Raw genomic sequence first — 10822 nt, 5'->3', positions numbered from 1 at the left:
TGTGCGGCTGGACTGGCAGGCGAGAAACGCTGCTCTGCTTTCCTCCAGAAGGAGGTCAACGTCAGCCCGCAGGCCCCAGGTGTGCTGGGCAGCACAGTGTGCCAGGAGACAGAGACTGGTCTTTCAGAATAGGAGGAGGGTGAGGGCAAATCAGAAAATCCTTCCATCCAGAAACCAGAGGGAGGTTAAGAGCACGGGGCTTGGAAACCTCGTTTGAAAGGTGGTCGCGTCCCACCGTCTACCTGACAGCCACAGGACCGTCCTGGCCATCCTGAGTGGCATTTCCCTCCCGCACCTTTTCAATGTTCACCTTTCCCACAGCTAACACTCCTCCCCTCCCCACACAGAATTTTGTTAAGCAAAGACCCAAAGAAGAAAGCTTAAAGGAGCAAAAGTAGTTTTAAAGCAAACCATCTCTGACGATCAAGGACTGGGCAGATTCTGGGTGGAGGTGGGGCGGGACCGAGCTTATAAATAGTGGAGACCGCGGCTCCGGGGAAATGAAGTGGCCCAAGATAGAAACGAGGTGACCCGGAGCCCAGCCACTGCTGGCCAAGTCCCTTCCAACCCGAAGAGGCTCTGCTTCCCCACAGGTACAAAGAGAGGGGAAGGGGTCGGGTCATCTCGCTCTGCCACCGGTCCACCGTGCTGGGTCCTGGGAGCGCCGGGAGCCCCGGACTCGGGGTCCCCCTGGCCTGACAGACCAGGGTGTCTGGGGGGTGGGGGGGGAAGCAAGTGGTTTGCGGAGCTGCAAAGATCCCCAAACTTCAGGACGGACAGGCCGAGGAAGGCAGGTAAAAACCTCGGGAGAGCCTGGCGCTGCGTGGGGAGGGCAGGACCCCCCATGCATTGGACCCCGGCTCCCCGCGCCCGGCGAGAGGGACCCGGAGCCCGAGTCGCCGCCGTGCAGCCTGGGTTGCCATGGGAACGGAATTCAGATTTCTCCCAATTGCTTTTTTTTTTTTATTTTCGAGACATTGTAATACATCTTCTGTGGCCACTTCTTGGGGCGGGGAGGAGGGGAGGTCGGGAGATCCCGCCCGCCCCTTCCACCACTCCGGGGAAGTTGAGAGGCGTGGGAGCAGCGGCGCGAGGCCCGGGCGGGCGCCGGGGGGTGGGGGGCCGGGGCTGGGTCCCTCCGGCCGCCCGCGCCGCCGCCCGCGCCCGCCGCCCGCGCGCGCGCCGCCCCGCTCGGCCGGCCGGGGAGGGAGGCCCCCGCCTGGCCCGGCCTCGGAGCAGCGCGCGGCCGGCCGGTTCTGCTCGGCTTCCCGCAGCACGCAGAGCCCCCGACCGCACACAAAGGCAGCTGCCAGCGCCGGTGAAAAGTGATCAAATTATCAAGAACTTGACCTCGCCGGGGCCGCGCGCCCAGCCCCGGCCGCATGCTAATGGCGCTCGCCCGACTCCCCCTCGAATTCGAGAAAGGCCGCATTGTGAGCGCCCAGCAGCCCGGCCCCGGCCCCCGGCCCCGCCGGCGCGGCCCCCCCGCCCCGCCCGTCTCCCCCCGCATTCACATCCCCAAATCCCCCGTCCTCCGCCGCGACCGGGGGCGGATTGTTCCCGCGTGATTTATGGGCCTCCCCGCCAGCGACCCCTCCGCAACCCCTTCCTCCGCCCCCACCCCGCCGGCTCCACTTTGGGGTGCCGGCCGCGACCCCGGGGTGGGGGCGGGAGGGGCGGGCGCGCTGGCCAGCCCCCTCCCCCCGGTCCCCGGGGCGCCGAGGTCCGGTACCTGGTCCGGGCGCGGCCGCGCCGTCGGGCTGCCGTCCGCTGGGCGGGCGCTGGGCTCCTCCGGGCGAGGGGGGCTCTGGGGAGGCCGGGGCGGCCGGGCGGTGCCCCCAGAAGTTGTGGGAGTCATTTCTACTTTCGGTTATCTAGCTTTATGACGGCTCTGTGGCACTCATACAGCTAGATAACCAAAGAGAGAAACGGGCCTCCCTTCGCCACCGCGGCGGCCGCGCGCGACGGGGCCCCGCGAGCCGCCGCCGGCCGGAGCCGGCGCAGCCCTCGAGCCCGGGGCGCACGCGGAGAGCCGGGCAGGACGCGCCGACGCGCGGACTTCCAGGACCCGGGCCGGCCGCTCGCGCCCAGCTCCCTCACTGCTCCCGTCCTCCACGCGCGGTCTCCCCGGGCGCCCCGGGCCGAGCGTCCACGCCCCGACGGCCTCCCGGGGCGCACGGCCGGCCCCTGCGCTCGGCGCGCCGCGCGGCCCCGGGCGCCGGGCCGCCCCCAGCGCTCTGCCCGGCCGCTCGGCTCCCGCACGCTGATCGCCCCGCGGGGAAGTGACGTCAGCGCGCGCTCGGCCAATCGCAGGCCCGCATTCAAATCCCAGCCCCCTTCCCGCGCTCGGCGCCACCCCGCCGTACAATGGCCCCGGCGCCCGCCGCGGCCCCGCCGCGCGCCCCGTCCCGTCCCGGAAACCCGGGGCTCCGCACCTCCACCGCCCGCGGCCCGACCGCTCGCCCAGACGCCTCCGATCCCCTCCCCGGGCCAGGCAGACCCTCGGGGCTGGGGAGCCGGAGGCGCTCGGGCGGGCGGAGAGGTCCGGGAAAGTCCGGGCAGGGCAGCCAGGTGCGCGCCCGAGAAGCCAGGGACCCGGCGATCCCCCGCCGCGGCGCCCTCACCTTCTCCCTCCCCCGCTCCTGCCCAGCGCGGAGCAGCCCTGGAGACGAGGCCGGGCGGCCGGGCGTGCGGGGTTCACTCCGGGCGCGGCGCACCGGGCCCGCGGGCCCCGGCCTCGGCCTTCGGGCGGCCCGGCGCCCTTCCTCGGCGCCCTTCCTCGGCGCCCTTCCTCAGCACGATTTAAAGGGCCGTGCCCTGTGCCTTAAAGGTGTCCCGGCCAGAACCGGCCTCCTGCCTATTCCCCCGGGGGGGTGGGGGAACACAAAGCCCGTCTCTGCCCCGCCGGGTACTCCGAGCACTCACCGGCCCAGGCTCCCCAAGCCGCTGGAACGGGGTCAGCCCAGAACGGGCCTGGCAGCAGGACAGACCCCCCTCTTTACCCTCAGACCCCCTTCCCCTCGCCAGCCATCCTCGAGGGAGGCAAGAGATCAAATATGAGAAGAGGAATGCGGTCGCCCCTAGGGGAAGCAAACGCCAAGCCCACCAGCCAGGCGACCCCGGGAAATCCCGAGACCCCCACGGCGGCGAGGACAGCTCCCCACGCCCAGCAAAGCCACCACCTCGGGCGTCGCTGCGTTGGCAAGGCCCGGGGTGGGGTGGGGGCTCTGAGCTCTCCGCCTCCACACCCCTGCAGGGTGAGCTGCAAAGAAGACGCATCCACTCAGTGGTTTGGGAAGGATTTTCACGATTTCTCCTAAAGACCATTCTCCCTGTATCCTCTCCTAAACAAATGAGACCGGTCTGGAATGTTTATCAAGGGCCCCTCCCTCTCCCCTTCCACTCATCTCAGATTTGTTCTAGTTTGACCCTAAGCCCAAGGTGGGCCCCGTTCCACTGTCTGCGGCCACCCTACCAGCTTGAGACCCACCTGGCCTACTAATCACAAGCTCCCCCCTCCCGCCGCCCCCCATTCTAAATCTCAGCCTGCAGACACAAACCTGCAGGACCAACAAGGCTGAGAACTGAGACAGTCCAGGGAATCAGAGAGAGAGAGAGAAAGGACCACTGACCACCAAGCTCAGAAAGGAACCCCTGGCATTTGGGCCCGAGACAGTTAATTCCAAAAGCGTTTCTATAATTGGGAGGCGCCCCTTGCTCCCCCTCCTCCTACAGCTCCAGGAACCCACACCTTCTTCTCTTCTAGACAAGTGTGTGAAGCGTGGGCAGCCTCCAGAGCCCCAGTCCCCGGGCCACCCTGGGGTGGGGAGGGAGGGTCTCCGGAGGTGGAGGGGAGGAGGTGTGGAAGACTGCTTCACCCGAGAGCGGGTGGGAAGAGGGGGCACAAAGGGGAGCGAGGGGCCAGCGAGAACGCGCCAGGAGCCCTCTCTGAGTGTCATTTCAGCAGCACGCGGCACAAAATGGCTCCTCAGCGAGTCTCACGGTAAAGACTCTCACTTGGGGAAACCTGGCTTGCCAACCTAGGGCTCGTTGGGGCTCAGGGGAAAAAGATAAAAAGCTCAGTTTGCATTCGGTTTGCTTGTGGGAGGCCATTGTCATCGGAGCCTACCCTGCTGCTGCCTCTTTGGGGGCACCCCGGTCCCTCACCAGGCAGCAGGCACAGCCAGCTAGGCTCCTGGCTCCTGCTTGAGTGGCCTCAGTGACCTCTCCATGTCCACCTTTCAGGCCCAAGTGTCTCCAAGGCATGGGGGCCTCAACCCGAGGAAGGAGGTCACTGGGAGATCTGGGCTTTGCGACATGGCTGTGTGGGCAGGCTGGCAGCTACTGGCTGGCACCTACACAAGCTCAAGAAGACCCGGGAGGCTATCCAGGTCAACACTGGACACAGATATGCTGTGCAGGGCTGGCTCTGCCCGCCGAGGGCTACAGGCTGCTGGTCAGACCAATGTGAAACAGAGAAAACCCCAACCAACCTTGCCTCTGAGCACCCCCTTTTCCTCTGCACCTCAGCCTGGGGGGTGGGCTCCATGCACTTCTCTTTAGGCTGAGTCCTTGGCCTTGGCATACTGCCCTGGCCCAGTCACAAAGTCCCTGAGGACAAGGCACTGGATTTGGCTGGAGCACCAGGAATGGTCTACGCTGGTCCCTGACCGTGGTGCTGGAGCTGCGGGCCTGCCAGGCCTTTCTCTGCAGCTCGCTCCAATTGTATGAACTTCCTCTCTGTCTCCTTGCTATGTGGTCCCCAACCTGAATTCTAGGGCTGTTTGTGGCTACCAGGAGAAGCAAACACCCAGACAGAGCTTCTGGTAAGTAGGCACCTCCAGCATAGGGCCAGAGAGTGCCATTCAAGCCTCTGCTGACTGAGGGAAACCCACCCCCAGTCCCTCTCAGACCTGGACCTTATGCTGGCCTCAGGCAGGTGACCTGACCAGCCTGTGCTTGCACCTGCACATAGGGGGGATACCCGCGTCCCTAGATTGGGCTCAAGTCCCTACAGGGCCCAGCGTGGGGCCTGGCTGAGCCATAGGAGCTATCTTACATTTCCAACCAAGGGGTTGTTTGGAAAGATTGGGGGCCAGCTCAGTCCACAGACCTGCACATTACCCCTGTCCTGCGACAAGTCTAGCCCAGATCTAGTCGCCGCAAGCTGAGGCTGGTAGAGCTGAATAAGGCGACGCTACCTGGCCAGCCCCTCTGCAGGGTGGGCGCTCCTCTCCCAGCCCCGGTCCAGGTATCTCCCCCCAGCTCCCTCCCTCTGCCAGCTTCTCCAGGCTCAGGCTCTCGGTGGGCCGGTGGGCCGAGCGGCCTATTGTCTAGAGGCTGGCAGGCCGTCCGAGGGCTGAGAGACTCCGGAGGGAACCAGCTGTGATTTAGCCAGTTCTGGGCACCCAGGGGGACAGCGGGCCTCCACGCCCACCTCAGGTGTGCTAGGCCTGTGGGGCTGTGGTGCTTTCTATGGCCCCCACACCCCACCTCTCTCTGCTGGGCAGCTGAGGGGCAAGAGGACGGGGTGTGAGCTCCGGGGAGGCCTAGACAGAGCAGAATCCAGAAAAGCACTGCCCCAAAGGACATTTAAAACGGAACAGCAAGGTAAAGCAACACCCCTAGGCCAGGGTCTCTGGTCTTGGTGACAGGGGTCCCCGAGGCTCACCCTGAACAGGGGCCGCCACCGCCGGAGCCAAGGCCAGACCCTCACACTCCATCTTCTTCTTTCCGGGAAGGGGTGTCCTGGAGCCCCTACCCTCAAGCTCCCCCTTCGCAGAGACTCAGGGTCTGCTTTCTTTGGGGGGGAGTGGGGGCTTCAGGTGTTCGCGATGGGGTCCAGACTCCCCCCTTCCGCGGCGCCCCTGCCCCGCCAGGCGGCTCCCTCCTCCCCCCAGGGCTGGGGGAGCCGCGCGCCCCGGGGCCGGCGGAACTTCCCGGCGCCCCATTTCCAAAGGGGGCTGCTCCGGGTGGGCGCCGGGCCCCCCGCCCCGCGCCGCCCCGCGCCGCCCCGCCCAGCGCGTCCCGCTACTTCCCGGGCGGGGAGGAGCCGGGGGAGGCGCGCGGTGGCCGGGTCGCTCAGCCTCCTCCCCACGCCCGCCGTCCCGACCCCCGACCGGTCCCCGCCGTGGGAGCGCGCGCCGCCCCGCCAGCCGCCCGGCTCCCTCGCCCTCCGCCCCCCGACCCGGCCGAGGCGCCGGGCGCTGCCACTCACGGGCCGGGAGGCGGCGGCGGCCGCGGCGGTGGCGCTCGGCCCCCGCCCGGAGCGGGGAGTCCGCGGGCTCGGGCCGGCGCGGGCGGCCCCGGGGCGCGGCCGGGCGCGGCGGGCGGCGGGGCTCCGGGGCGCCGGGGTCGGAGCGGCTCCCGGCGCCGCCTCCCCGGGCGGGCCCGGCCGCGGTGACGTCAGCGCGGCCCCCGCCCCCGGCCCCCGCCCCCGGCCGGGCGGAGCGGCGCGGAGCGGAGCCCAGGGCGCGCGGGGCCGGCGGGGCCCGGCCCTTCCTCCCCGCCCCGCGGGGCCCGAGCCGCCTAGGACCCGGAGGAGGCCGGAGCCCCGCCGCCCGCCGCGCCCGGCCGCGGGGAGGGGCGGGGGCAGCCCGGGCGGGGGGCGCGCGGAGGGGGCGATTTTTTGTTCCCCACGCACACGTGCCGGCTGCCGGTTCCGCGGTGGGCTGGGCGCCCCCGAGCCCGCGTGGAGGGGCGGCGGGTCCGGAGCCGCCGAGGCCGCCCAGGTCGGGTCCCCGCGCCGGCGCCGGGCGCGAGCGCGCCGCTGTCCAAATGCTGAAGCCGGGCGCCGGGGCCCGGGGCGGGGCGGGGAGGGGAGCGGAGGCGGAGCCCGGGGCGGCCGGGCGGCGGGCCGGGCCCCCGATGAACTTGGCGGGTCTCCACCGCCAAGTTCACGGGCGGCGGCGGCGGCGACGGTAACGCCCGGCTGGCACGCCGAGCCCCGGCCCTGCGCGCCCCAGCCCCGCGCCCCGGCCCCGCGCCCCCCCCCCGGTCCTCCTCGCCCCGGTCCCGCGCCCCGGCCCCGCGTCCCGGCCCTGCACCACGCCGGCCCCCTCGCCCCGGGCACTCGGGGAGTTGTCCGCCGGAGCGCCCGGGCGGGCGGCGTCTCCCCCGCCGGGAACGTCCGACGCCCAGAAAAGCCGGAGATCGAACCGGCCCCGCACGGAACAGCGTGTGGAGTCCCTCCAGAGCTAAAGTGAAAACATATCCGTCCACTCCGTGGGGGAAGAGCGCGGCCGTGCGGGGCGGAGACGCCGAGGGCACCCGGGCCCTCCTTCCCGCTCCTCCCCGGGCGCGTTCCCACCCCGGCGCTCTCTGTTCTCCCCCGTGCTGCTTTTGAAAGGAGGCACCCGAGCCTCGGAACGTGGTCTGCAGTTTAACGACTTCCAAATTCTTTGTCCCGGCCGCCCCGGGACTCCATTGTCCGCGCTGGAGAGCCGGGCGGCCGGCGGAGCGCGGGCCGGAATCCATTAGACGCCGCCGGGCCCGCCCGGCCCGCCGCGTCCTCCTCCGCCCTCCGGACGCCCGGGCACGGGGCCCTCCGGGTCTCCACGAGTCTTCGCCGCGCGCCTGCCCTCCGCGGCCCAGGCCCGGCCCCTCGCCGGCCGCTGGCGCCTGGTTGCGCTGGGTGACTCTGAGGGGCCTGCGCGGGGGCTCCCAGGGGTGGGGTGAGGGGGAGAGAAGCCCCCACTCACAGCCCGGCCGCTCTCCACGCTCGCTCTCTTCTCTCCAGGCCTCCAAGCCCCGCTCCCAGCAGGGCAAAGCCGCTCCTGACTGAGGGAATGAAAAACAGAGGCCCAATGGGGGGGCACGGGGAGGGGGCGGCTGCTGGGCCCTGGTGTCTGCGACATCCAGCCAGGCCCGGAGAGGAGTGAGGAAGACCCCGGGGCTGTGCCGGAACACAGAAAGAACCGTGGAGGCTCAGAAGGCTCAGAGAGGCCGGGAAGGGCGGGCAGCTGGTGGGGGATGCACCTTTCCCTGGAGGACGCAGGCCCCCCTCCTCCCCCTCTCCTCCCCCGACCCCGCGGCTCTGGGATTGTCGGGTCACTGAGTCCAAAGCAAACATTTGTGCACGGCCCCCAGGGCTTCCAGAGGTCAGCGGGGCCTCTGATCTGCTTGTCTGGTCCAGGGTCAGGATTAGCCTAGCTCTTCTCCCCGGGCGCCCGCGGAGGAGCCCAGGGTGGGACCGCAGCCCGGGAAGATGGGGAGGGGGGCACAGGGCGCAGAACGGGCGGGAGGTCGGCCTAGGGACCCCGAGACCCAGGCTAAGACCGCAGGGCTCCAGAGCCCCCCAGGCCGCGGGACCCGAGCCCCCAGGCCAGGACCCAGGCACCGGGTAGTGGCGAACTGGTTCCACCCCGCCCACTCTGCTGGATTCCAGGCGCAAAGCGGGAGAAGCTGGGGCGCGCGCACCCCAGGCTCTTGCAGGACACAGATGCTTTTTGGGGGGTTCCCACTTTGCACCCCACATCCTCCTTTAAGATCTCCGTCCCCGCCGCGCGTCTTTGCGCGCTGTCCAGCAGCGCCTCCTGACGGCCTTCGCGGCCCCGCAGGCGCACGCGGGGCGCCCGAGCCAATGGCTGGCTAGGGGTCCGCAGGGGGCGCGGGAGACACTGCAGCCTGGCATGGCTTTCTCCTCCCCGCTCGAATTTATTTTTCAAAGTCCACCCGCCATCACGTAGGTTAGAAAAGACACTTGGCTCCGATGGTGATAAGGGTCTGAAACCATGGCCTCCACACCCCTTCCCAGCCGCAGCCTGTCCACCTCAGTGGCTGTCCCGGCTCTCAGAAAGTCCCCTCCTCCATAGATCCAGGGACCTCTGTGGCAAGGGTGCGTGGAGAAAAGCAAGAGGGGTGTGTGCATGCGTGTGTGTGTGTGTGTGTGTGTGTGTGTGGAGGGGGCGGGGAGATCCCACAGCTTCAGTTTTTCCAGGCTCTTCAGCATGGTGATCTGCTTCCAGCCTGCCCCCAGTTTTGATGGGTTCCTGACATCCGAATTCTTTCAACGCCTGCAGGCTGAGCCCTGCTGGGGACAAAGCTCAGAAAGCGCCCTGAACTCCATCAGTGTCTTGGCTAGAAACGAGTGGGGCCAGGACTCAGCCCCTGGCATGTGCTACCTGCATCCCCTTGTGTCTTCATTCCAGAAGTCTCCTAGCTGGTCTCTACTCTGGGAATTTAGCCTTGCCAATCATGTGACCAGCATTACTGTCTTTCCTCCCTTCCTTCCTTCCTTCCTTCCTTCCTTCCTTCCTCCCTCCCTCCCTCCCTTCCTTCCTCTCCGTCCCTGCCTCCCTCACTGGCCCTCATCTCTGCCTTGTGTGCACCTACATTCTGACAGCTGGAACCTCTCCCTGGTATCTGGAACTGCCTAGATGAAAAGGAATCCTCCAGGACACCTTCTAAGGCAAACAAGCCCATACACCCCCGTGTACTGACTGCTAGGCCTCCTGGGCCCAGGCAGCCACCTTCCTGTCTCCCGCATCCTCCCCTCTCCCTCACAGTCAGTGAATCCGACCTGGTTGGTCGCTGGCCCGTGGGGAGTAATTGCAGAACAAGCTACCACGATGTCTCCTGGGCAGAAGGCATGGCGGGAGGAAGAACCCGATGAGAGATAAAAAGCAGCTGTGGGTGGAGAGGCAGCGGAGACGAGGCCTGGGGGGCCGGAGAGGGACAGGAGCCAGCCTCAGGCTTCCTCAGATGGCCCGCTTCTCATTGGACCTCTGTCCTCCATTGCTGCCGGATTTTCAACTCAGAGACACTCCTGCCAAGGCAGCGCACAGCGGGCACAGGCGGCGCCGGCCTGGGGTCCCGCCGCCAGCGTGTCCTCTCCGGGAGGCCACGGCCCCTGTCGCCTCCCTCCAGGCAGGGACAGCGGCGCCACCCTGTGGCCGCTGTGAACACCGCGGCTCCGCCCTGGAGACGGCCCGCAGCGAGGGTTTAGGGGCAAACCTGACTGATCCAGGATTCCGTGACGTTTGCTGGTGGCCGTGCTGGGCCAAGCGCTGCCATTTACTGCTCAGTGTCAGCACCAGCGCTAGTTTGGCCTCAATGCTCGCGCCCAACAGGTGGAAGAAGCCGGGCCAGAAGGCTTAACCACCGGGCCCAGACCCTGGCTGGCCGGACGGGCCGCGGGACGCACACCCAGCATGGGGGAAGGCGCGTGCGTCCCGCTCCGTGTCTGGTCGATGCGATCAGGATGCAGCCCCAGGGAGGTTTGGGGCACTCTTGCCTTGGGGCCAGGGGACAGTGTCGGAACTGAGAGGGGCTGCGGGCCTTCGAAGCAGGGTCGCTGCCGAAACGCTGGCTTCTGAAGATCCAGAAGTGGAAAGCGGTCACCGATGCCCAACTAAAAACGAATCAGCCTCGCGCGCCCTCCCGACCGCGGCAGGACTCGAACCTGCAATCTTCTGATCCGAAGTCAGACGCCTTATCCATTAGGCCACGCGGCCTCCCGGCTGCTGTGCTGTCCCGAGCTCCTTCAAGTGTCGTTACGTCAGCCGGCGCGGGGCCGGCCCCCCGGCTTCCGGAGGGGGAGGGCCCTCCCGGAAGTGCCCGCCCCCCGCGGCGGCGCGCGCCCATTGGCCGCGCCGGGAGTCTCCCGCCCGCCCCCTGGAAGCCGCGGGACCCGGCGGGCCGCGGACGGGAAGTTGCGGCTGCCAGCGAGGCGTCGGGGCCGGCCGGAGGCCACGCGCGGTCCGCAGGCTGCGCAGGCCGCTCCGGGAGCGACGCCGCGTCGGGAGCCTGGGGTCCGGGCGCTGCGGGCCGGGAGGCACCGGGCAGGCGGAGGTTCGCGGCGGCTCGGCGGGCGGGCGGCGGG

General features: G+C 68.7%; 1 non-coding gene across 1 annotated transcript; it reads right to left on the bottom strand.

The window, feature by feature from the left end:
- Positions 1 to 10381: 10381 nt before the first annotated feature.
- Positions 10382 to 10454, bottom strand: Trnar-ucg (transfer RNA arginine (anticodon UCG)). Its single transcript has one exon. It is a non-coding gene; the product is annotated as a tRNA-Arg (tRNA).
- Between the last annotated feature and the right edge of the window lie 368 nt (positions 10455 to 10822).

Source organism: Megascapheus bottae, chromosome 30 (genome assembly GCF_031878675.1).
Source record: "Megascapheus bottae isolate mThoBot1 chromosome 30, mThoBot2.hap1, whole genome shotgun sequence".
Taxonomy (NCBI): domain Eukaryota; kingdom Metazoa; phylum Chordata; class Mammalia; order Rodentia; family Geomyidae; genus Megascapheus; species Megascapheus bottae.
This window is presented reverse-complemented; position numbering and strand designations above follow the sequence as displayed.